General features: G+C 36.6%; 1 pseudogene; it reads right to left on the bottom strand.

Moving 5' to 3' along the window:
- Nucleotides 1-4,299: 4,299 nt before the first annotated feature.
- Nucleotides 4,300-8,045, bottom strand: LOC143529624 (3-hydroxy-3-methylglutaryl-coenzyme A reductase-like; annotated as a pseudogene).
- Between the last annotated feature and the right edge of the window lie 16,850 nt (nucleotides 8,046-24,895).

Raw genomic sequence — 24,895 nt, forward strand, 5'->3', positions numbered from 1 at the left:
TACACAATCGGACCGCTGTACACACCGATCTTCCGTCCAACCGGTTCGTTCGGTCCGGTCCGGTCGTGAAAACATTGGTTTATATGTTACCAAAAATTACAAATAATTAATAGAAAATTTCAATAACATTCACACATGTTATGTAACATCTGATGTTTTTAAAATAAAAAATAGAGAAAGTCAATTAAATAATAAAATAATAAAAATGATGGTAGACTTAAATAGATGGACTTAGAATAAATCATGGACTTAATGTAATATCCTACTTTTGATAATAATAAATAAAAGAATTTCGTTTACTTATAGTGTATTATTATTTAGTTAAGCAAGATAAAAGTAATAGAGTGTGAGCTTGGACAATAAAAGATGGAATAAGGGAGGGTGATGGGACTTAGGCCCATGGGCTTAAGGGTATATAAACATCGTTAAACATCCATAAAACCCTCATTTCCGTCTTCCAGTCTCCATAACACACTCAAAAACACACACAAACACTCTCATCATTTTGGACCTAGATCCGAGTTGAAGAAAGGTTGGGTTTCATGTTCAACATCATCAAACAACAAGATAAAAACGTCTAGACTCAGGTGTTGAATCTAAGCCGAAGCAAGACCAAACCTAAAAGGTACGTTTTAGATGAAAATGTTAAGTTTTTGAGGTCGCTTTGCCATAGGATTTGATACTAACGCAAATCGGGTCTTATTAGGTAAGAAAATGTAAACTTGAGCGTAAACAAGTTTTTTGGAATGAAGTGGTACAAACGGGTGATGTTTGGACCATGTTAGAGTGAGAAAACGAAGTTTTATGGCCCAGAACCCAATTCGTGGGCAAAACGGGCATAACGGGGTGTAACAAAGTGATTTAGAATGGAAAGACATGAAATGAACTGAATTGAACCAAACAAATCGAATCAAATGGAAAACGAATCAAATCGAATGGGAAACAAATTGAATCGAATGGAAACGAATCGAATCGAATTGAGACTCGATTCAATTAGAATTCCAGACTCGATTCGATTGGTTTAGACTTGACCCAGAATCAGGGAAAATCAGTTTTCTGATGAAATTTAGTAAAAGACTATTAATGAAAAAAAATTTTCCAAGCCAGGCTTTGCCCCTTGGACCCCGCTAGGGGCTGCTGCCCTTAGAACCCTGCTGCCAGAAGCGCTGCCCCCGGACTCCCGTGATCTAGGGGTTACACTAACATAGAAGTATGATATAGTTAAAGATAATTAATTTAGTTATAATTATTACACAGTTAGCCGTGCACAACTAATGATGGGTATAATAGTTAACTCTGAGAAGCACATGACACAGGTGAGTTTCTAGCCCCATTTCCTTGTTATGTTTTTGGGACTGTGTGCATACTCGATGTGATTAATTAATGCACTTACCTTAACTGGTAAGTGTATGATATGTGAATGCTTTATGAATGATAAAGAAAATATTAAGAGTATGTATGAAAGTATATAAAAAATTTATAAAGAAAGGTATGTATGGTTGTATGGTAAGAGAGTGGCAGACCCTAATAACATCTATGAAAGAAGGGTGGCAAACCCTAATAATATATGTGAAAGGAGGGTGGTAGACCCTAAAAATATCTGTGAAAGGAGGGTGACATACCCTAATAATATATGTGAAAGGAGGGTGGCAAACCCTAATAATATTTGTGAAAGGAGGATGGGAGACCCTAATAATATCTGTGACATTATATGGCGAAAGACTCTTTAAAACGTATAAGTACGTATGTGAAGTAAGATAAAATATGAAAGTATGAAAGAACAAAAGTACGTCAGTAAGAATGAAGGTATATACTTATGTATGTACAAAAGAAAGTAAAGCATGTTAAGTATGTAGTAGATGAACGTATTGCATGTTGCCTGATTAACTAGAACTCACTCAGCGTAGCTAACTTTTAGTATGCACACAGGTGAATAGGCTAAGATAGCTAGCTTGAATGAAGACACATAACATTGGACTAAAGATACTGACATCTTGAGAATAATGTTATGAAGTTATTTTTTATTATGTTTTTATATTGAAAGACAAAATTGAATGATGTTAAGAAAGATTTAGAATGTTATGTAATATATGGTTGACTTATTAAATTCTGTGAAAAATTTTAATTCGCTCTGATATTTAGAATTGTGTTTATGAGTAAATCCAACTTCAAAGTAGGGCACCGGGGCCGTGGCCTTACACTTAATTAGATAATGGGTCTAAGGTCCATGGGCATAGGGTATAAATACCCTTAACACCCTACAAACATTTTATCTCCATCCATTCCTCACCTTAGCCTACACACTCAAAAACACACACTTAAGCCAAACGCTTTCTACACCGCTCAATCTTCCGAACCGAGATCAACCCAAGTCAGCCGTGCACAACTAAAGAAGGGTATGCCGACTAAATCTGAAAGGAACAAAGTTCAAGTGAGTTTTTAGCCCCTTTCGCTGTTATGTTTTCAGGTCTGTGTGCATACTCCTATGTGTTAGTTAATACATTTACCTTAAGTGGTAAGTGTATGCCGTATGTATGTTAAATATATGAGAACGATATAGAAAAAGACATTTGTAAGTATGTATTTATATAACTGTATGAATGTATGGACGTATGGTGGTATGGAAAGGTATGAGGGGTTACATACCCTTTTAATAATATCTGCGAAGGTTAAAGGGTTGCAAACCCTAATAATATCTGCGAATGTTAAAAGGTTACAGACACTAATAATATTTGCGAAGGTTACAAGGTTGCAGACTCTAATAATATCTGCGAAGGATAAGGGGTTGTAGACCCCAATAATATCTACGAAGGTTATAGGGCGAAATGCTCATTAAAACGCATAGATAGTTATGTATGTAATGCACACATGTTAAAATAATGAAAGTATGAAAGAAAGAAAGAATGTATGTATGCATGAAAGAAAGGTAAATAGGTTAAGTATGAAATATGTATCTTCGAATACGTATATATGTAAGTATGTGAAGGTAATGTATGTTGTCTGGTTAACTAAAACTCACTCAGCGTAGGTGACTTTTAGTATGCACGTAGGCAAGTAGAATGAAACAGCTGGCTTAAGGAGCACACATGGTTAAAGAATAAAGAAGCTGACATCTGAAGATTAGAAGTCATTATGTTTTGTAATGCTTGAATTTAAAAGACATGTTTGAATGTTTGTTTAAGTTTAAGACTTATGTAACGAATGATTGATGTTTTCTATCTATTCCGTGAAAAGTTTTTAATTCAGTATGATATTTTGAACTGTGTTTATGATTGAATCCAACGTCAATGTAGGGCACCGGGACCGGAGCCTTACACAGTCAAAACAAAGTTTGATCATATAAAAAACATTAATTTTCATGAATTGTATAAGCTATAAAATAAATAAATAAGCATAAGTTAATAACTAAGACACGTTCGTCATGACCAAAACAACATCATTCATATTATAATGAAAAGTTAGTTGTTGTACAAAAGCAAAGCCATTTTCCAGCATTTACTTCTTCTAGCCAATTAGCTAATCTAACAAATTGGACCAACAAAAGCTAAAATGAATAAAACTTAATTAATGTTATTTAATATTTGTATAATAATATATGCATTAAATTATTAAATAAAAACATATATTTTGGTTTAGTAACAATTACCAACGGATAATCAATCTTTTTAACAAACTGGATATAACTGGAATATTAGAACAATTCTGATCACAAGCTAAATCAACCATATTTAAGAGAATAATTCTTATCACAACCTAAATTAACCATTGATTGTTGCCAAGATGGAGTCATTACTATAACTTCAACATGTCCATTGAACCTTGGATTTTGATGTATAACAAACTCAGGTAATATCGGAGAAGTAATGTAGATTTAGTAGACAACCTAAATAGATTAAACGAACATCAAATTAAGCAATCATGTAAAAACAATTATTTAAGATATTAACAGAAGGAAAACATAGAATACATGCATAAACAATTAACAAATTACAAACAATAAAGTGCGAAGAAAATTAAATGACAATAATCAATCATACATGAGAATTGAAGATTAGGGTAGAAGAATCGTTATACTGGTAAAAGCGAAGATAATCGTCGGAAGAATTGGCTAAACATCAAGAGAGAGAGGAAAATCAAAATGTGTATTAGGGACTTTAATCTTAAGGTTTATATATTATGTAGGGGATGAGTTGACAATTAGGAAGATAGAAAATATGTGACATGACATCTAGATGAATACCTTAGTATGATGTCATATAAAAATTGTTATTTGTTTTAATAGTATACTAAGATATATGTTTATAGACACAAATAAACAAAGGTGCATTCCACCGAGTCACAATGACTAGCATGACCGGCTGGTAACAATTGTTGACTAAGACTGGAACTCAAACTTTTTGCACAACCATCTTTATTTGAGCAGTTGTATTTCATGTGGCTCTTAACAAGTTGTCCGGCTGCGATTGCAGACATAAGAGACAGCTCTCCGGCTAGAACAGATGCGGCCACAATCTTAGCCAGTTGGCGTTAGAGGTGCACAAACCGGTTTTTTTAAAAAAACCGGTTCGGTTATTAACCGGACCGGTTTTTTTGGCCCGGAAAAAAACCGGTTCGGTTAATAACCGGACCGGTTAATAACCGGTTTTTTGCTGTCAAAACCCTAACCGGTCTAACCGGTTAGGACCGGTTTAGAAACCGGTTTTTTTATTAACCGGTTTTTTTTATTAACCGGTTTTTTTTTTTTTTTTAAAATTTCGCGGTTTCAAATACGAATATTTGTTTTTTATATTTTGTACTTAATGAAGACCATTATTTTTTCACAGTATAAACAAACCGGTAACTACAAGGCAAAACGGTAACTACAAGGCAAAACGGACTGACCGAAGCCATTCTTTGCTTTCGTTGTTAGGGTTCTTTGCTTGGAAGATGAGTATGAGTGTGTGTTGGTGAATGTGTTTTCAACAAACCAAAGATTAAAAACACATAACTTTCATTTATAGTTTTTACATTAAAAATACAAACATTAAATCGTTATCGCATATTCGTAACTCAAAAATACAAACATTAAATCATTAACACTGAAGAAATCTCTGCCAAGAACTGTTGTTCATGATTTAACTCAAAAATACAAACATTAAATCGTGAACTAGCAGATGCTCCTGTTGTTCCCAATCGCAGTTTGTTCATGATTTGCCTCCATGTTTGCTGTTTCTTTAACTAAATTAGAAAAATCCAAATCAACAAGTAAATAAGAGCACATATTAGGAAAAAGAATGCTTAGACACGATTACATGAACAACTTGCTGTTTCTTACTCATGATTTGCCTCCATGTTTGCTGTTTCTTTAACTAATTTTCTTCGCTACCCGATCCCGAGCTATTTCTTAGGTAATCGTCGTACGCGGCTTATTCATCGGTCATTGGTTGAGTGTGTCCTTCATTGACCTCGTCTTCATACAATCTCTTCTAAGGGTCGAACGACTTACGTGTTGGTAGCGTGGTTGAACATAGTTTCGCATCATCTCCGTGAATTGAGGGTTGTCGAAGTGGTTGAAAGGAAGTGTTTGTTGAATCACAAAGTTTGAAAACTGTTGACGTACTGCTTCAACGTCGTACGTAAACACCGCTCCTTGATTCGTCATCTCCGGCTGCGAACTACTTCCCGATTCGTCCTTCAAGGCCTTGCAAAAGGGCCTTTGTACATGCGCTTTTAAAGTGGAGTTTGCATCTTTGCCATAAAACTTCAAACAATGTTTGCATCGAGCTTTTTGGCTACCGTTAGACATTTCGCATAGGTCGAAATGTTGCCAAACATCATGGTTTCGTTTCGTGGGGATGACCCGAACGACCGTTTCTCCCGTGTTCGAGGCACCCATGTTGACGGATGAAGCAGCACTTTGGGAGGCCATGATAATCGACTACGAAATAAGAGTGGTATACTCGAGTATGAAATAAACGACTACGAAATAAGAGCGTATGGAGTGGTAATGTGGTATAATTGAGCGTGAGATAACAAAATAATCGCGTATGAAATAAACGTTTAGAGCGTTTGGAGTTGTATAATCGAGTGTGATCTAACCAATACCCAACCTAAACTATATATAGATGTTTGTGGGGGTAAAATGGTAAAAAAAAAAACGGTCCAAAAACAAAAAAAACGGGCATATAGCCGTTATACAACGTTCAAAAACCGGTTTTTAACCGGTTATGGAGAAACCGGTTAACCGGTTTTTCCATAACCGGTTAATAAAAAAAACCGGTTTTTCCATTAACCGGTTCGTTAACCGGTTTTGGATCTAGAACTTGTAACCGAAAGACGAACCGGCGGTTTGTAAACCGGTCAAACCGGTTTTTAAAAAACCGGTTTTCGTAAAAACCGGTTTCCGGTTTAAACCGGTAAACCGGTTCCCCAACCGGTTTTTTTGGCCATCTCTAGTTGGCGTGCATTTGAACCTGCCGATTCTTTATTTGCACCCTTCACTCCCAACAAGTTTAAACAAGCGGATTGCGAAGCTAATTGGGTTCCACCACCGATAGTACCAACCTCGATGGATGGCATGGTCACAGACACATGTAGGCCTTTACCATCATTCACAGCCTCCATCATGGTGATACATTGGGAGCTCTCAACGTTTTGTGCTGGGTCTTGACCAGTGGCCAAGTACACAGCCGACACGATATTACTAGCATGGGCGTTGAACCCACCAAGAGCACCAGCCATGGCTGATCCAGTGAGGTTCTTGAGCATGTTTAGTTCGACCAATGAAGCTACGGTTGTCTTTAACACTCTTGTCACCACTTCTTCCTTTATGATGGCCTCACACACCACAGATTTGCCTCTTCCTTCTATCCAGTTCACTCCTGCCGGTTTCTTATCCGAACAATAGTTTCCGGAGATGCCAATGACATCCATGTCTGGGAAGATAGCTTCCAGATAATCCAAAACATTTTGTACACCTTTTGAAACCATGTTCACTCCCATTGCATCACCCGTGCTACAAGTGAACCTGATATATAGATTCTTTCCTGCTATCGCACATCGGATTGTTTGAAGCCTCCCAAATCGGTTTGATCTGCAATTAATAAGAATGAATTAGCCGAATAATAACAGACAAGGACATTTAAATAATAATGTCTTTACTTGTTAAAAACTGAAGCTAGAGTCTCGAAGTTGAGAGGTTCCTCTAAGAAGAACTTCAATTCAGCAGCTCTCTTTGCGGTTCCGAACCTAACAACAGGAGCTCGAGTCATCCCTTCCTTAACCAGCACACTAGTGGCGCCACCCGAGACGTAAATAGCCTTACAACCCCTGTTAGTGCTAGCCACAAGGCACCCTTCGGTTGTCGCCATAGGCACATACAACTCCTTTCCATCTAGCAACATCGGGCCAGCAACACCCACGGGTATTTGAACATAACCAACTGGCATCTCACAACACTGTCCCAATATCGATTCATAATCAAACCCTTCTACTGGCAAACCGTCTATTGGCATCCCGGTTATCCTCTCCACCGCCATTCTTAAACTGCACGCTTGCAGTCCCCGAGCTTTGTTTCCAGCTAGTAAGATGGGATTTTACCTGCAACCACGGCTTCAATCAGCGCTTCATCCTCTTTAGTGGCCGTTTCTGAAATCATCACATCCTTTTCTACGACTTGCTTTAACAACGCCCCAGATTTACAAACGACAGCATCACATTCGGGTGTTTCTTCTTCCTCATCATCTAAGAAATGCGTGTGGGGGACAAGGTACGCAACAAGGTAGATACAACATGCGACGAAGGTGATAATGGCAGCCATTTCAAACATGGTGAGAACATGTATCGGGGTCGCGTTTCTTATCTTCTCACGCCACCTGGTGATGAGATAATACGCGATCATGGAGAAGACAGCGGAAAAGACGCCGTTTTGAGGATCAACCACCGCGTGGGGCGGATGAGAAGGAGAAAGAAGATGATTTGCACGATCGATTAGATATAATCTACCCATTGAGATTTACAGAAATTAATATGAAACAATTAAAAGTAGCTAGCTGGTTTTTATGAATGCATATATATCAAATGTCGGGTGTTCTTATTTATATATAGTATGAAATGAAGACGTCACAGGTCCAGCCTCAAGTATTTGACTATTATTATTTATTTTTTACACGACTTGTTTAGAATAAAGTAAATGTAGCACACTAGATGGGGATTAAAATATGATCCACTAGTTTGTATTAGCAATTCCCTTATAAAACAATTACCAGCTTTCAGTGCCCTTTATGTGCTTCTCTCATGATAAACTCAACCTAACCAAATTCGGTTTGCCTACCAACTAATACCTCCTAATTCTAGAAACATTAATGTCTTTGTAAATAAATAATGGTCAAATACTTGAGACTCGATCTGTGTGATGTCCTCAGTTCATTCCTATGTATAAGAACACCTAACATTTGTTAGCTACAAATTGTTCCATAGTTTTGTCTCAATCAGATATTGTAAGGCTATATTTGTTGTGGGCAAACTAACACAAGTCAGCTAAAATGTCGTTTTACAAACACATAAAAAGTGAGGCTTTAATATATATTTTTATTTATATAGTTTAATATATAACAATCCGAAATTAAAATAATACGCTAAAAATGTTTTTTAGTTAGTGATTAAAATTAAACAAAATTACTAAAAAGTTTCAGTTATTTTACTCTTCACTGAGGGCCACGGGATCGAATAATCGAACAATAATACGTAAGTAATAACAATTATAATAAACAAATCTTGTATTATTGACTTGTAATTGAAAACGGATGATTACAAGTGATGGTGGCCTGAGGTATTTATACCCTCGCCGGCGGTTACATTCTACCGTCACGACAGTTCGTACATATGACGCAACCTTTCGTTTATATTCTAACTAATTACAATAATATACACAAACTATCTACTAATTACACTTTGTACCCTAAGTACACTAACCGAACATTCTAACAGAGTTTATTTATTCTATAATAAACTAACGAAATATTTAATGAGATTGATGATTAACCAACATTCATCACTGACATCATCATTGTTCTAACGATTCAGCCATAGATGTTCTATCCTTTCTGATAAAAGATATAAACGTGTGCCCCTATAATACACCGGTCGGGCAATAATAATCCATCGTTTCATTAATACAACGAATGCCCCTTTGATATCCTTTCATGCCAACCCATTTTTATATTTAAAAAATTACCTGTCTCGTTGTCTGCGCATGAAAACTAAGCACCTACATGGCTCATTCGAGATAAATACCATCGGCTAGATATAATAATCAGGTGCAACTCCATAAATGATGTCATCGACAATATGATGATTGTATAACAACAATGTCGTTTTTGCGCCGATCATGCTAAAATATGCATGTGAAATCCAAAGAACATATGTTGCGACTGTTTAGAGATGGACCATCATGATCAATCAGATGATACTAGATGATGCTTACCTTGACAACCTAGGACCGGTGGCTCACTTCCAGTGTGCAATCAAAGCTACTCAGCATCTGAGGAAAACCATGTACTTGTTGATGCACATCATATATTTTTTTTTGTATGTTACCGAAGGTTAGCTAAATATATCTTTGTATTGAGATCAATAACACGTAATAATAATAATTTTAAGGGAAATTTAGCAAAATAGCCATATTGAACAATTTTTTCCAAAACTAGCCTTGGTTTTCAAAAAAATACCTAAAATAGCCATTTTTTTCCGTCGGATCCTACTGAATTTTAATTGGTCCGACTGAATTCTTCATCTTTTACCTCTCAAACCCTAAACCTCCATAACCGACCTCCAGATCATCTTTATTGTTTCTTCAGAATATCAAGCAATATCAATAGTGAATCACTTAGTTTTTCGAGGAGAACAAAACCATAGTGTTCAATTGCACTCTAGAACTCAAAATCAAAAACCCCCGATTGAAAAATCTAGGTTCGTCGGACAAATTAAATAGATGGATCCAACAGAAGCATGAATTGAATCGTTCCATCCGACTGTCCTTTCCTCCGTCCGGCTAATTGGTTCGCCAAAACCTCGGTTCCAACGGAAAACCATGCTACATGGCGTGTCGGGATAGGCTAAAAAGTTCGTCGAATCAGGAATGGTTTCCATCAGATCCGACGGAATAATCTGGCTATCTTGGGAATTAGTTTTGGTCTTAGGCTAGAATTGGAAAAGCTTGGTAAAAAATGGCTATTTTGAGAATTTTACCTAATTTTAATAGAAATAATACAATCAATATCAGCAATAATCATAATAAAAACAATTATCTATATAGACTAAGTATAATATTGGTGCCGTAAGCTTCTAATTTTGTCAAATGGTGGCACCACATTGGTCGCCAATTTTGTTTTTTTGTTTTTTTATATTGTTACGATAACCGACCGCAAGCAAATTTTATTTTTTATTTTTTGTGTTAGTTTCAATACCATAATGAAGGTAACCGAAACCGAGTGAAATCATAAAGAACATGATTGAATCCAACCGAATTAGAGTATAATCAAACGAATACGAAAACATATCACAACATATACACACATCAAATCATATGACTACACATAATAAGAACTCAACGCCACGTGAAAAGGAAACATCCACGAGCCTAAACATAATAGACTGGTACACAACTAGCCAGTCCAAGCACCTATGAGATGGTACATGTCACGTACACGAATTTCATCCCCCATAAATCATAAGTTAGAAATAAGAATAGAACTAGGATCGATCCATACACACCTAAGCGACTCTAATACTACATAAGTACTAGTTAGAGGCGCCGTGAGCTTTAATTACTCACTGTCACGACAAGTGTCATGTCGTTGACTCCTCAAAGACAAGTCAGAAAATGTTTGAGTAACCGTACTAAGCTAAAACCACATCACTAAACATATTTAGGAACATTCAAAAAAGAGTACAAAATATATATTCTATTGCATGCTACAACAAGCGTTATAAAATATAGCATACCGAATAAACCGAACTCAAATTGTAACTAAAAGATAACGAAACGTCCACACTTCAAAGTGTCAGACACCACATATAAAATAGAATAGGATAAATATTACGAGTAAAAAAAAAAAAATAGAATCTGTGCTACTAAGTAACGTAATATATTAATACTATGAGTAAACGAAAACAAAATTCTACCTTAAGTTAGCAAAGTGAAAGTAAACAAAGTCGTGTAATTTTCAAGTTGTGTTAGTACCTACGTATAAGTTTCTTGAATTAGGTTTGTGTTTTCGGTTTAGTTGTATTATTCGTTGATAACCACGCTTCTTGTGAAGAAGAATTTGGAGTATTTCAAGTTTTTGGGTCTTAGTAACTTGATTCCAAAATTGTAATTATCATTAACATCACGATTACTTGATCACAATGACTTAACTTTATCCTATATGTACTAACATATTTGTATGAATAACAAATTTAATGATTAAACATTTGCAAACATTTACAGAGGTAGGGTCATAAACAAGGAAAAAGGCCCAGAAGTTCTTAACCCATTAGATGCTTCTATGGGTCGTTCCTGCTAAGAATAAGTGCCCGCGAAAGACACCCGCTGATATACTTTTATTTATATATCTCGAATACCTTGTAAAGTTATGTTTATTTAATATTTCGAGTTCGGTTTAGTTCGTGTTTTGATAATCTTTTATGTATTTAAGGTTTTGAGTCAAGTATTTGATATTTATCATGTTTTAATTCTTTTGGTGTCTTGCATGTTAAACTCTAATTCTTTCTATCATTTCATGTGAAGTCAAAGTTCGTTTGTCTCATCAATGGTTACATGATTACTTCACTTAGCGTTTGATTTGTTTTCATATAAATGATGGCTTGAGAGTTAAGGAAACAAGTTTTAGAAGATTCTCAACGTTACTTGGAGTTCAAGAAAAGATTAATCAAGATTTAACAAAGATGTAGCATAAAATAACAAGAAAAGCTCGTGGACCCTCCCTGGCACACGCCGCGCCGCGCGGCCAGGGTGCCCAGACCTGGTCGCGCGGCGCCTACTACCCCTGGTCAACCGTTTTGGTCAAAGTCCAAGCCCAGCTCGTTTATACATATATATATATACTATTGCAAACCTAGATGGATGGAGACTTTTTGGCAGCCGATTTTGAGAGAAAAAGAGCAAGTTTGTGAAGGTTTTGAAGCTAGGAATCATTAGAGATCTAGGAGCTTTCATTCAATCGATCAAGAAAGGAGTCTTAAGGGTTTTATTGCTCTACCTTCTTCGTTCTTGTTATTTATCATGAATCTCTTTTGTGTCCTTTGTTTGGGATTGTTTTTAATAATGATTCTAGGCTAGACTTCATGTCTACCTAGGTTTTATGAACATGTTTGACGCTTGATTCTTGCTTTGGACTAATGTTTTGATTATGGTTTTGTTTTATTAATAGTAAAAGACTTGATTTTGTTTTCATTATGCATATGAGTGTTTATTATCTTGATTGATTGTTAACTATTGCTTCACATGGATCTTGTTTTCTATTGATTGTGTTCTTTAGATATTAGGGTTCATGTTTTATCATTAATTACTTGGTTTTTTGATTATTATGGTTGAATAGGCCTATTAGATCATAGAAGCTTGTTGATAGTTGGTTTGGATTTTGACTGTTTTGCTAAATTCCAATAGTTGTAAGGTGAGGAGTTGTTTATGTGTCTTGGTCAATCGCATGCTAAGATAGATTAGTGACAATATTCTTGATTTATTGTGTTGATCCTTGTTCATGATGTCGTGTTAAGCTTATCAAGTTATCTAGGGTTTAGTGTTTCGTGAGATTGCTTGCCTATGATACTATTAATTAACCCTATTTGATAATAGTGAGGAAATCAATATAACTGATTGCTTAATAATCTAATAATCATTCTTTGGGATTTCGTTTGATTTGGTCAAGGGTCCTTTAGGGTATGTTAGATGAATACGTTTAGAAATCAGTTTCCATATCATGTTATTTGTCCATTGCTTGATGATTGTTGATGCATGGGATTCTTACCTAGGTAGATTTCTTTTCTTATTGGTTTCGATCTTGTGTTTGATTGCTTGTTTCATAGTTTACTTGTTTATTTATTTTCTTAGTTTAATATTAGTTTAATATTATTTTAAACCCCCCTTAAAACATTAATAATAAATAGGCGTGTCATAAGTCGAGTCTAATTAGTTAATTTACGTAATTTATAGAGTCCCGTGGGTTCGATATTCCGGACTTACTTAGCTTTAATACAATTGATAGGTTCACTTGCCGGTGTTTTATGAAGTTGAGTCTTAGGTCTTGTTATTATTACTTGTTTAATTTAGTTAATATTTAATTGAGTGTTTTTAGCACATCAAGTTTTTGGCGCCGTTGCCGGGGACTCTTAGCAATTGTGTTATTAGCTTTACTTGGACTTATCTGATACATATGTGCTATTTGTTTTATTTTTGTTTGAGTCGTAGGAGTCTAATTTAAGTTTTAGTTTATTCTTATTTCTTTTTAAGTTTTCGAGTCTATTCACTTGGTATTTTGCGTTTTTCAGGTTTATGCCACATCTTCGTTCGCAAGGACCACCACTGGCTGATCTTGAATTTTCTCCATTGAAGTCCGAGGCTAGTTCGTCACAAAATTCATCTCCGCACAGTTCACCACCAGAAAGTCCTAGAAGTCAACCAGAAGTTCCAATGGCCGACGACAGAACAATTGCTGCTCAAGCCTTCGATGGCTTGACTGGGAACCAGTCATGCATCGTTGTTCCCCAGATCGACAATCCCAATTCATGGCAGATTCCGTCATACGTCATGAACGACATCGTTCAAACTAATCAGTTCACGGGGCGTGATGACGAGGATGCACCGGCTCACATTAACCGACTTTACCGCGTTCTTAAAACTTTTAATTTACAAGGTGCTACCGAAGATGCTATTTTCTTACATCTGTTTCCGTTTTCACTTGCAGGTAAAGCAGCTACTTGGCTTGACACGCAGCCACCTGACGTTCACCACTTGGGAAGCACTACGTTCTGTATTTATCGAGAGATACTTCCCACCGGCTAAAGCGACTATTCTTCGCGATCAGATTCACTCGTTTCACATGGAGGCGGGGGAGCAATATAGTCATGCTTGGGAGTGTTTTCAGAACATGCTAGCTCGTTGCTCACAGAATGGTCTCACACCATGGGCTCTCGTGGAGAAATTTTACAACGAGCTGAACTACGAAACCCAAGTTCGGTTCGACACGGCCGCAGGAGGAAGTTTACTGGCGAGGAAAAATGTCACCGAGTGTAACGAGATGTTTGAGATCTTCGCTCAATCGGACCTTGCCAAAGTGCCACATCGCGGGAATTCCACTCCCGTTAGCAGTACATCCTCATCCACTCGAGGTGTACACCAGGTTAATCTGGATACTAGTGTGGCAGCTGCTTTGGAATCACTAATTAGAGAGGTTAAGGAGCTGAAGGCCAAGGTGGACATGTGTGAGTTTTGTAGAGGTAGACATGGTACGTTGGAGTGCCCGGTGATGAATCAACAGGTCAATTTTGTTGCTTGTCAGACTAGGTTTCCCAACAATTACAAAAACAATAATCAGAGTTGGAACACATACAAGAAACTGAATCAGAATAATGCTAATTGGCGTCCGTCAGGTGCACCACCCAGATTTCATAATTCTTATGCTCCAGGAAAAGGTCAGTTTTTTAATAATAATATCACTGATGGTACTAATGTTTAAAATAATGTGCAGGATTCGAACGGTGGAATTGGGCGTTTTGAAGAGATGATGAAGCAAATCCTGGAGAGAGATCAAGTTACACAGAAAAAGTTTTCCGAACATGATTTTTCTTCAAGAATCAACAATCTTCTATTCTCGATATTCAAAGAACTGTTGGTGATATTGCTCGTCGTTTAGAAGAAAGGCCCCCAGGTTAGTTTTCGGGTATTCCTCAAACTAATCCGGCTGCTCAATTGAAAGCCATCTCCACTCGTAGTGGTAGGATTTTTGGTCTGGAGGTAGTTAGTAGAGAAATTGGGAAAGATGGGGACGATGCGTTGGTAGATGAGGAGATAGAGGTAGAGGCTCTGGGTAAGTCGCAAGGTACAACACCCATTATTGAGCCACAAGTTAAGAAGAAGCCGGTTGGAGTCCGGACACCACCACACATCATTGACCCTGCCTATGTCCCGTATCCCGCCAGTCTAAAAAAACAACAGTATACGAAAGATTACGGGCATTTTCTCAATATATTTAGCCAATTGAATGTCAACCTTCCGTTCGTCGAAGTCCTCCAGCTTATGCCAAGTTTTTGAAAGATCTTCTTAAAAGAAAGGATAAGTTGGAGGAGCTGTCGACTGTACCTCTGAATGGAGAGTGTTATGCGGTGGTTCTTAATAAAGTACCAGAGAAATTACCCAAACCTGACGTTTTTACCATTCCATGCCTTTTCGGAAGTGATACGACGTGTCAAGCATTAGCCGATCTTGGTGCTAGTATAAACCTCATGCCATATTCTTTGTATGAAAAGTTGGGCCTAGGAGAGCTCACCCCTACTCGTATGACGACGTCTTTAGCCGATCGTTTCGTTAAGTATCCGAGGGGTGTCGTGGAAAATTTGCTCGTTAAAGTAGATAATTTGGTTTTTCCCGCAGATTTTGTTGTTTTAGATATGGTGGCCGACGAGAGAGTTCCTATCATTTTGGGTTGTCCGTTTTTACGTACTGCTAGGGCAATCATCGACGTGTTTGAAGGCAAGATCACTCTTAGAGCCGGCGATGATAGTGCCACGTATATGCTAAGTCCATGTGGCATCCCAATGGTCAAGACGGTCTCATTGATCCATTTCAACCAGTTTACTCGATAGAATCAATTATCTCGGGCATGGGTCCTAGTCTTGACGATTCCCGTTCGGTAAGTTTAAGTGTGAAAAAGGGGCGAGGGTTTTCTTGTTCTCGAGAAATGGTAAAGTTTGTTGGAGAGAGAGGTGGTGGAAAGCGTAAGTTTGAAAAGGTTCGTGGAGTTAAAAAGAAGAAGACAAAGTTTGATGAATGGTCGGATCGTGATTTGTAATCCTTGAGGGCATTGGAGTTCACCGAGGTGGAGGAAGCTCCACTCGGTCTGCCACGTGATTCGCATAACATGGGTTCTTGAGTGAAAACTCAAGTGTAGAGTTTGTATATTTTCTTTTATTTTTATTTCTATTTCCTTTTTCTTTGAGTCACTAACGTAGTTTTTTGTAGTTAGACTTTGTTTTGTGTTTTTGAGTTTTGCGAGTTTGAAGATTGAATGAGCTAGAGAGACGATTCCCATGGAAGAATTTAATGAAAAAGACAAGTGGGGGGATGCAGGAGCAGTGGAGCCGTATACTTATGTTTTATTATTTATTTGCTCGTGATTATTCAAGTTATATATATATATATATATATATATATATATATATATATATAGGGGTGGGTTATAATAAAAAGAGATAGTTTCATAGGAGGAGTAAGAATAAATCTAGGCCCTTGGATCTAGGATCTAGTGGTTGAGATTGGTAGTTTTTAAAATAGCAAATAGTTTCCTAGGATCAAGGATTTAGGCTACATAGTTTCCTAACTCTAAATTTTATGCCCTTCCCACTCTTCCTTCAAAACTATGTATTTTTATTTTAACTCTTTTCTATATATATATATATTTATTTATTGATTGAAGCACTTTAATTGCATAATATCTATCAATTTGATAAGATACATTTTTAGATATTTTTGTTTTGTTTGGTCGCTTACGTTCGTGTATGAGAGAAGGAGTTATTGTTTTGCTGAGCACGTTCGTAGTTGGAAGGCATTCATGAAATGAAGACTTTAGCATCATGTTTCATTCGCATATTACCAGCTACGTCTTTTCGATTATCTAGCTTATTAACTTTTTTTTTGTTTTTGTTTTAATTTTTAGGTTTTTAGTTCTTTGTAATCCGACTTTACTTTAATTTTATTTTTATTTTAAGTCGTCCTTATCATTGTATTGAGGACAATGCATAATTTAAGTGTGGGGACAGGATATTTGAGTCATAGTTTAATTTTGCTTTAAATTAAGAAAAATAAAAAAATTGAAAAATAATAAAAAATTGAAAAATGTTTAAAAATGTCCCTTGATTCTGGCTTTTGCGTTAAAGTGGGAGATGATGATGCTTATCAGAAATTGGTTTTTCAAACTACTAATAATATGAGATAAATAAAAGAAAGTGCACTTAACTTGGGATGTGTCGGTAGGCTCAGCCTTGAAAATGAAAGGGCAATTAGATAAAATGGGTCGGAAATCTCTTGTCGGTAAAGAGTTTTGTCCGTAGAAAATAAGTAATGAAAGGTCAGCCATACTCAACCCTCAATTCTTGGAATGATAAGTTGAAATATTATAAAGTTTGAAAAGTTTAATAAATTTGAATACGTTATCATGTGATGCTTGGTAGGTTTAACGTTAGAGTATGCCGTGTAGCCTGTGATATAAATATTAAACTGCTAGTTTTAGTGTTTTACACATCATTGGCGTATGGTTTTATAACCTTAAATCTTGTATTGATGGGATGCCCCGGGTCCGAAGACCATGGGTCTGTATGCCGACTATTCATCTGGGTATTCACAATTCCAAATGGGGTTGTGAATATTAAAATAAAGCTAAAAAAGAGCAAACCCGTAGATTTCTACCACATAAGTCTTTAAACATGATCACAAAAAGTACAAAAGTACAAATGCATTACAGACTTGATCATCCACGCTGTTAGCCATGTGGGGTCCCCTTGCTCGCGTCTAATTACCATTAAGAAACAGACCACAAGGGACACGCCACATGTAAGCCCTACAGATGAAATTTTGCATACTCACCTATGGTAATGGTTCGGTGTATTGTTTGATAACGGGGGTATGTCATGTTGTGGGGAACACTAGCTATTAATTAATTGTACCTTAATCATATCTAATGGCTGCTTTGTAGACTTTGATGCTTAAGCTTAGGTGGATAAACAATACCCTTGATCGTCTTAACTATCCATAAAAAATAGAGCAACAAAATTTTTAAATCTGCTAATTTTGAGGTTTAAGTCAAGTTGGGGTGGTCTGGTCCTGTAAAAGCTGAAAATAAGCGGGTCTTAATTATGTAAACCACTGCGTAATATTATTGTCAGATCTTATTTGTCCCGGTAAAGATTAAGGCATGGGTTTAAGTGGACAACAATATCGGTGATCGCGGTTTTTGCGATTTTCTAAGCTTTAAAAATTAACCTATATGTTTGTAAGACTGTAATTTTTCGATTCTGATCAAACTGCATCAGGCTTTTTCAGGGACGAAAAAAGAGTAAGTGTGGGGATATTTGATATACATCTATTTATACATCGCGAATCCTTTGTAAAGTTATGTTTATTTAATGTTTTGAGTTCGGTTTAGTTCGTGTTTTGTTAATCTTTTATGTATTTAAGGTTTTGAGTCAAGTATTCGATATTTATCATGTTTTAAATCTTTTGGTGTCTTGCATGCTAAACTCTAATTCTTTCTATCATTTCATGTGAAGTCAAAGTTCGTTTGTCTCATCAATGGTGACATGATTACTTCACTTAGCGTTTGATTTGTTTTCATATAAATGATGGCTTGAGAGTTAAGGAAACAAGTTTTAGAAGATTCTCAACGTTACTTGGAGTTCAAGAAAAGATTAATCAATATTTAACAAAGATGTAGCATAAAATAACAAGAAAAGCTCGTGGACCCTCCCTCGCACACGCCGCGCCTACTACCCCTGGTCAGCCGTTTTGTGCAAAGTCCAAGCCCAGCTCGTTTATATATATATATATATATATACTATTGCAAACCTAGACGAATAGAGACTCTTTGGCAGCCGATTTTGAGAGAGAAAGAGCAAGTTTGTGAAGGTTTTGAAGTTAGGAATCATTAGAGATCAAGGAGCTTTCATTCAATCGATCAAGAAAAGAGTCTTAAGGGTTTTATCGCTCTACTTTCTTCGTTCTTGTTATTTATCATGAATCTCTTTTGTTTTCTTTGTTTGGGATTGTTTTTAATAATGATTCTAGGCTAGACTTCATGTCTACCTAGGTTTGATGAACATGTTTGACGCTTGATTCTTGCTTTGGACTAATGTTTTGATTATGGTTTTGTTTTATTAATAGTAAAAGACTTGATTTTGTTTTCATGATGCATATGAGTGTTTATTATCTTGATAGATTGTTAACTATTGCTTCACATGGATCTTGTTTTCTATTGATTGTGTTCTTTAGATATTAAGGTTCATGTTTTATCATTAATTACTTGGTGTTTTGATTATTATGGTTGAATAGGCCTATTAGATCATAGAAGCTTGTTGATAGTTGGTTTTGATTTTGAATGTTTTGCTAAATTCCAATAGCTGTAAGGTGAGGAGTTGTTCATGTGTCTTGGTAAATCGCATGCTAGGATAGATTAGTGACAATATTCTTGCTTATTGTGTTGATCCTTGTTCATGATGTCGTGTTTAGCTTATTAAGTTATCTAGGGTTTAGTGTTTCATGAGATTGCTTGCCTCTGATACTATTAATTAACCCTATTTGATAATTGTGAGGAAATCAATATAACTGATTGCTTAATAATCTAATAATCATTCTTTGGGATTTCGTTTGATTTGGTCTAGGGTCCTTTAGGGTTTGTTAGATGAATACGTTTAGAAATCAGTTTCCATATCATGTTATTTGTCAATTGCTTGATGATTGTTGATGCATGGGATTCTTACCTAGGTAGATACCTTCTCTTATTGGTTTCGATCTTGTGTTTTATTGCTCGTTTCTTAGTTTACTTGTTTATTTATTTTCTTAGTTTAATATTAGTTTATTATTATTTTAAAAACCCCATTCAAACATTAATAATAAATAGTCGTGTAGTAAGTCGAGTCTAATTAGTTAATTTACTTAATTTATAGAGTCCTGTGGGTTCGATATTCCGGACTTACTTAGCTTTAATACAATTGATCGGTTCACTTGCCGGTGTTTTGTGAAGTTGAGTCTTAGATCTTGTTTTTATTACGTGTTTAATTTAGTTAATATTTAATTGGCTGTTTTTAGCATATCACCCACCACAAGTAGAAGTTCAATCAATCTTTCTAGAAGCATGTGGGAGGCATCCGCAGACGGATGAACGAATAGAATCAAATAAACTATGGGGCATACCCGCAGGAGGAAGAACAATTGAGTGCAAGAACATTCTTCTAGAAGCTTGCAGGAGGCACACACAGGCAGGAGAAAGAATGACTTCACATTTGTAAGGAAAAATAGTTGATATTCCCCAACGGCCTAGCACATGGCCAACTGTTACTCCATATTAAAGCCGGCCTCATGTTCCTCAAGTAAAAGGAAGCATTTTTGGACAGTGACAACCGAACCAATCATTCCCTTTCACCCCTGGCTATGAATACCCTCACAGTCATCAAAAGGTATTCATTCACAATTACTATATTACAATAATCACATTATTATTTAGTACTTTCTCTATCTAGAAGAACAATGATTTATACACACGCCCGATGGTGGTTACAGGAAGACCCCCCATCTTGTCCTTTTTGTAACGAGCTCACGGTGGTTTATTTTGCAGGATATGAATACATATTTAGCCTAGTTCATGATTTGTTTACCTTAATCACCTCTTTTATTTCCTACCTAGTGGAAGTATAGATCTAACCCTAATACGGTTTGGGTATGTGTTTCTTCATTGGCGTCATCTGTGTTTTTTGAATTGAACAACTTTTGTGGTGATTTTTGGGTTGTAATGAGTTAGATCAAGCAAAATCAGACTGGTACTCTGTCGATGGCCAGTGCACCACTGATATAATGCCAAATATATATGTTTCCATTGTATATTTAATTTAATATTTAATTAGTTTTTGTTCATTTATAGTTAAGATTTGTATACTACTAACATTATTTTGTTTTGTAGGCTCCGGAGGTTGATCATGGTCGAAAAGGGCGAAAAACTAGTCAAAATAGCCTAAACGAGAAGCCGGAACGCATCAGGAAATGAACCGGAAGAAGAACCGTTCGGACCGGCCCCCTATATTGTGCGCCGCAAAGCGCGCCCATGGGGGCAATCATGGTCGCGGGTGGCAGCCACCATCAGATTTTAGAATGTTTCTGATTTTTTATCAGTTTTGGGCCCAGTTCAATATAATACACTCTTAAACCTTAACCCTTAACCTGAAAAATACCCTACTGCCAACAGATGAATTTGGAGTTTCGGAGAGCTATTATTCGAAATTCTTGGCGGTTTTGATGGAAAGAGAGCATCCGGTGAAGAATTAGACGTTCGATAGTGAAGATTACGGGTTTTATCACCTTTGATTTACCGTTCTTTGTTATTTCACTTTGTTTTCTTATATTATTATTTTGTTTGATTTGATTACATGATGCTGGGCTAAACTCTTTAAACTACCTAGGTCATGATGAACCTTTGTTTGGTTAGATTTTAATTGAGTTTATGTTCGTTATAGATTTTATGTTTTAAGTAAATTGTTGAGTTTGATTTAATTGATGTGTGTGATTACTTGGTTTTATTTGCTTAGGTTTATTGTTTCACATTACCCTTGTTGATTGCTTCATAGGATAGGTTTTTGTTAGGTCATTTACTGTGTGTTCTTGACTAGCTTGTGATTGAATTCGAATAAGACCATAGAAACAATAAAACTAATCAAATAAATAAAAGTGAGCTGCTAGCCTCAAAAGATGCAAGGTGATAGGTTATTGATGGATCTTTGTTGATCAGGATTGCTAGATTTAGTTCTTCGTAAGCAGTCTGTCTAGGTTTGATTGTTAGCTTAGTTTATTAAGTCAGTTGAGTCTGTTTAGCTATCTTTGATTTCCATGCTGTAAGGTAGGATTTCGCCATAAAGACACTTAAACATAGACAAATTAATAATCGTAAGGAAGTTTAATACATATAACTGGCGTGTCTTAAAACTTGTTAGAAACTCATAGGTGTCTATTTGAAGGGCAATGGTCCTGTTCGAGATGTCTTTCAAGGGTTTATCTTACGATCACAGTTTCATAACTTAATTTCCTAGTCAATTGATAGCCATAACTTAGGGGATTCTAGCCTAGTTAGTTACTTTCATCATTTGAATTAATCTAAAGTAATTTACTAGTTTATTAATCTTTTAATTAATTAGGGTTTCTTTTAGTTTATTAATAAAATAATTAATTAGGGTTAAATTAATCATTAGAGTTTATTATTATTTAATTAATTTAGGGTTAACTTTTAGTTTAATATTAATTAGTTTACAAACCCCCCTTTAATAAAAATATTTAAATATTCGTGTCATTTAGTCGAGTCTAATTAGCTAGTTATATAATTTAAAGAGTCTCATGGGTTCGATATCCGGACTTACTTAACTGTACTAGAGTCGATCGGTACACTTGTCGTTTAGTAGTTTAAGTTAAGTTTAAGAGTCTTGAATATTACTTAGTGTATAGATTAACTTGTTTTTATTTGACTACTTTTAGCACATCAGTGCCACTGTCTTCGATGGTCCAGGTCTAGAAGATGAAGGGCATGTAATGGAGGAGAATCATAGATGTCATCCAACTCCATATCTGGAAACTAGATATGGAGGATCTCTCCGATTTAGGGAAGATGAAACCCTAGTTCGACGTCGTTCGTCTGGTCCACAACGGAGGGCACAAACTCTTGAAGAGTGGTTATGTAGAGAGCAAGAGCGTATTGCTACTGAATACGAGTGCATGTTTCATAACGAGCAGATTCCACCACATACATTGATATATAAAATCACTCTCGCCTTCTCCATTTTCTCCACCAACAATCCGTTTTAGTCAACTTGGCGCCAACGTCCAAACTAGGACAATTTCTGGAGAACGTTGGGAGGATGGAGGTCATGACAGAGGTCATCGTGTGGATAGGAGCTTGTCTCGTAGACACACGCATGACCAAAGTCATGCCTCTCGAATATACTGTGATTTCACGTATCGAGGTGACAACGACAGGTATCCTAGTGATGATAGCCAAAATTATGGTAGAGAGGAAAAAAGCCTCCAATGGGTGATGGTCAAGCACACTGAATACTATTGTGATGCAGAAGAAGATTTCACAAAGGCATATCGACCCGCGGTGTTTGCTGAAGTATCTAAGTTCATCTTGCGAATAGCTACAACTCCCTTCCCAACAAATGTGAAAATTCCTAGCAATTTGGGAAAGTATGATGGTATGACTGATCCTAGTGATCATCTCGTTAACTTCACATCGGTCAAAGGGGTGGGCGTATGGACTTTGCCTTATTGGTGTCACATGTTTGCACTTACGTTGACGGGGCCACCCGCGAGTGGTTTAAGAAGTTGTTAGGCGAACAAATTCAGACCTAGAATGACCTTGTGGCAAAGTTCTCAGTGAACAAGTCAACAAAAGAAACATATGAGATATCCCTCAGAAATTTAGAATATTGTTAGACGTGACAACAAGTCAATTGAAGATTTTATCACCCGTTTTAACGAAGAAGGGTTAAATATTGGGGGAACTAGTGTAACAAAGGGTCATCTTCAATGCCGGAGGATTATTGGCAGTAGAGCCGGCAATCGGGAGCTCAAGTTCCCACTTAGGTGAGATTCCATATCCATTAACGATATCCTGAAAATCCTTTTTCTTCCAGTTTATCGCTATACGATCAACAGTAGGAGAAGGGTTCTTTTTCTCACCACCAACCATGAGGAAATCAGAAAGAATTTTGTTACACCTAGCTATGGTGATGAAGTTACAGTTGAAATTGATCAAACAAAAGGAATTTGATAATGGAGAGAATATCAGAAAAAACAAAGAAATACGGAAGCGTAGGAAGATGACCATGAGCTTCTCCTATTTATACCCATCGCAGTTAATGTGATGGGAAGATGTACAGAGGAAAGAGAAGCTGGAGGTCCACTGTATGTTCGACACGTCAGGCGGGAAAAGTGAAAAAAATAAATTGAACAGTTTTCAAAGTAGCCGCCACACACCTACAGGACGTCAAAATAAACTCTGACACCAGTCTCATCCGTCACATCAAACCCTAATGCTTATCCTAATCTTTATTTAAATAAGTACTCGGAAGCAGCTTAAACTCCCACAATGTTCTTAAGTCCAAAATTTCATCCGCATAAAAGCACCACGGAACAAAATAATGGACTGGGGGCTAATAGAGGTAGGTTCATAAACAAGGAAATAATCCAGAAGCTCTTAACCCATTAGATGCTCCTTCCAAGAATAAGTGCCCGCGGAAGACACCTGCCAAAAAGTAGAAGTTCAATCTTTTTAGAAGCATGCAGGAGACATCCGTATGGGGTGAACGAATAAAATCAAATAAATCGCGGGACATACCCGCTGGCAGAAGAACATTTGAGTGCAAGAACATTCTTCTATAAGCTTACGGGAGGCACCCACAGGCAGGAGAAAGAATGACTTCACATCTTTAAGGAAAAAACAGTTGATAACCAAAAGATCCCTTGATATTGACGTTTACCTTCTCAATAGAGACCATGTGGTGGTTTAACCAATGAAGAGGAGCCAGTTGGATATTCCCCAATGGCCTAAAACATGGCCAACTATTACTCCCTATAAAAACCGGCCACGTGTCCCTCTTGGTAAAGGAAACATCTTTCGGATAGTGACAATTGAACCAATAATTCCCTTTCAACCCTGGCTATAAATACCCTCACAATCATCATAAGGTATTCATTCAGAATTCTCATATTACATCAATCACTTTATTATCTAGTACTTTCTCTCTCTAGAAGAACAGTGCTTTATTTTCACGCTGGAGGGTGGTTACGGGAAGACCCCCCCCCATCTTGTCCTCGTAACGAGCTCATGGTGGTTTATTTTGCAGGATACGCATACGGACTTAGCCTAGTTCATGATTTGTTTAACCT

Source organism: Bidens hawaiensis, unplaced genomic scaffold (genome assembly GCF_021521415.1).
Source record: "Bidens hawaiensis isolate Kalapana, Puna unplaced genomic scaffold, B.hawaiensis_p1.1 tig00008633_1, whole genome shotgun sequence".
In the NCBI taxonomy this organism is placed as follows: Eukaryota; Viridiplantae; Streptophyta; class Magnoliopsida; order Asterales; family Asteraceae; genus Bidens; species Bidens hawaiensis.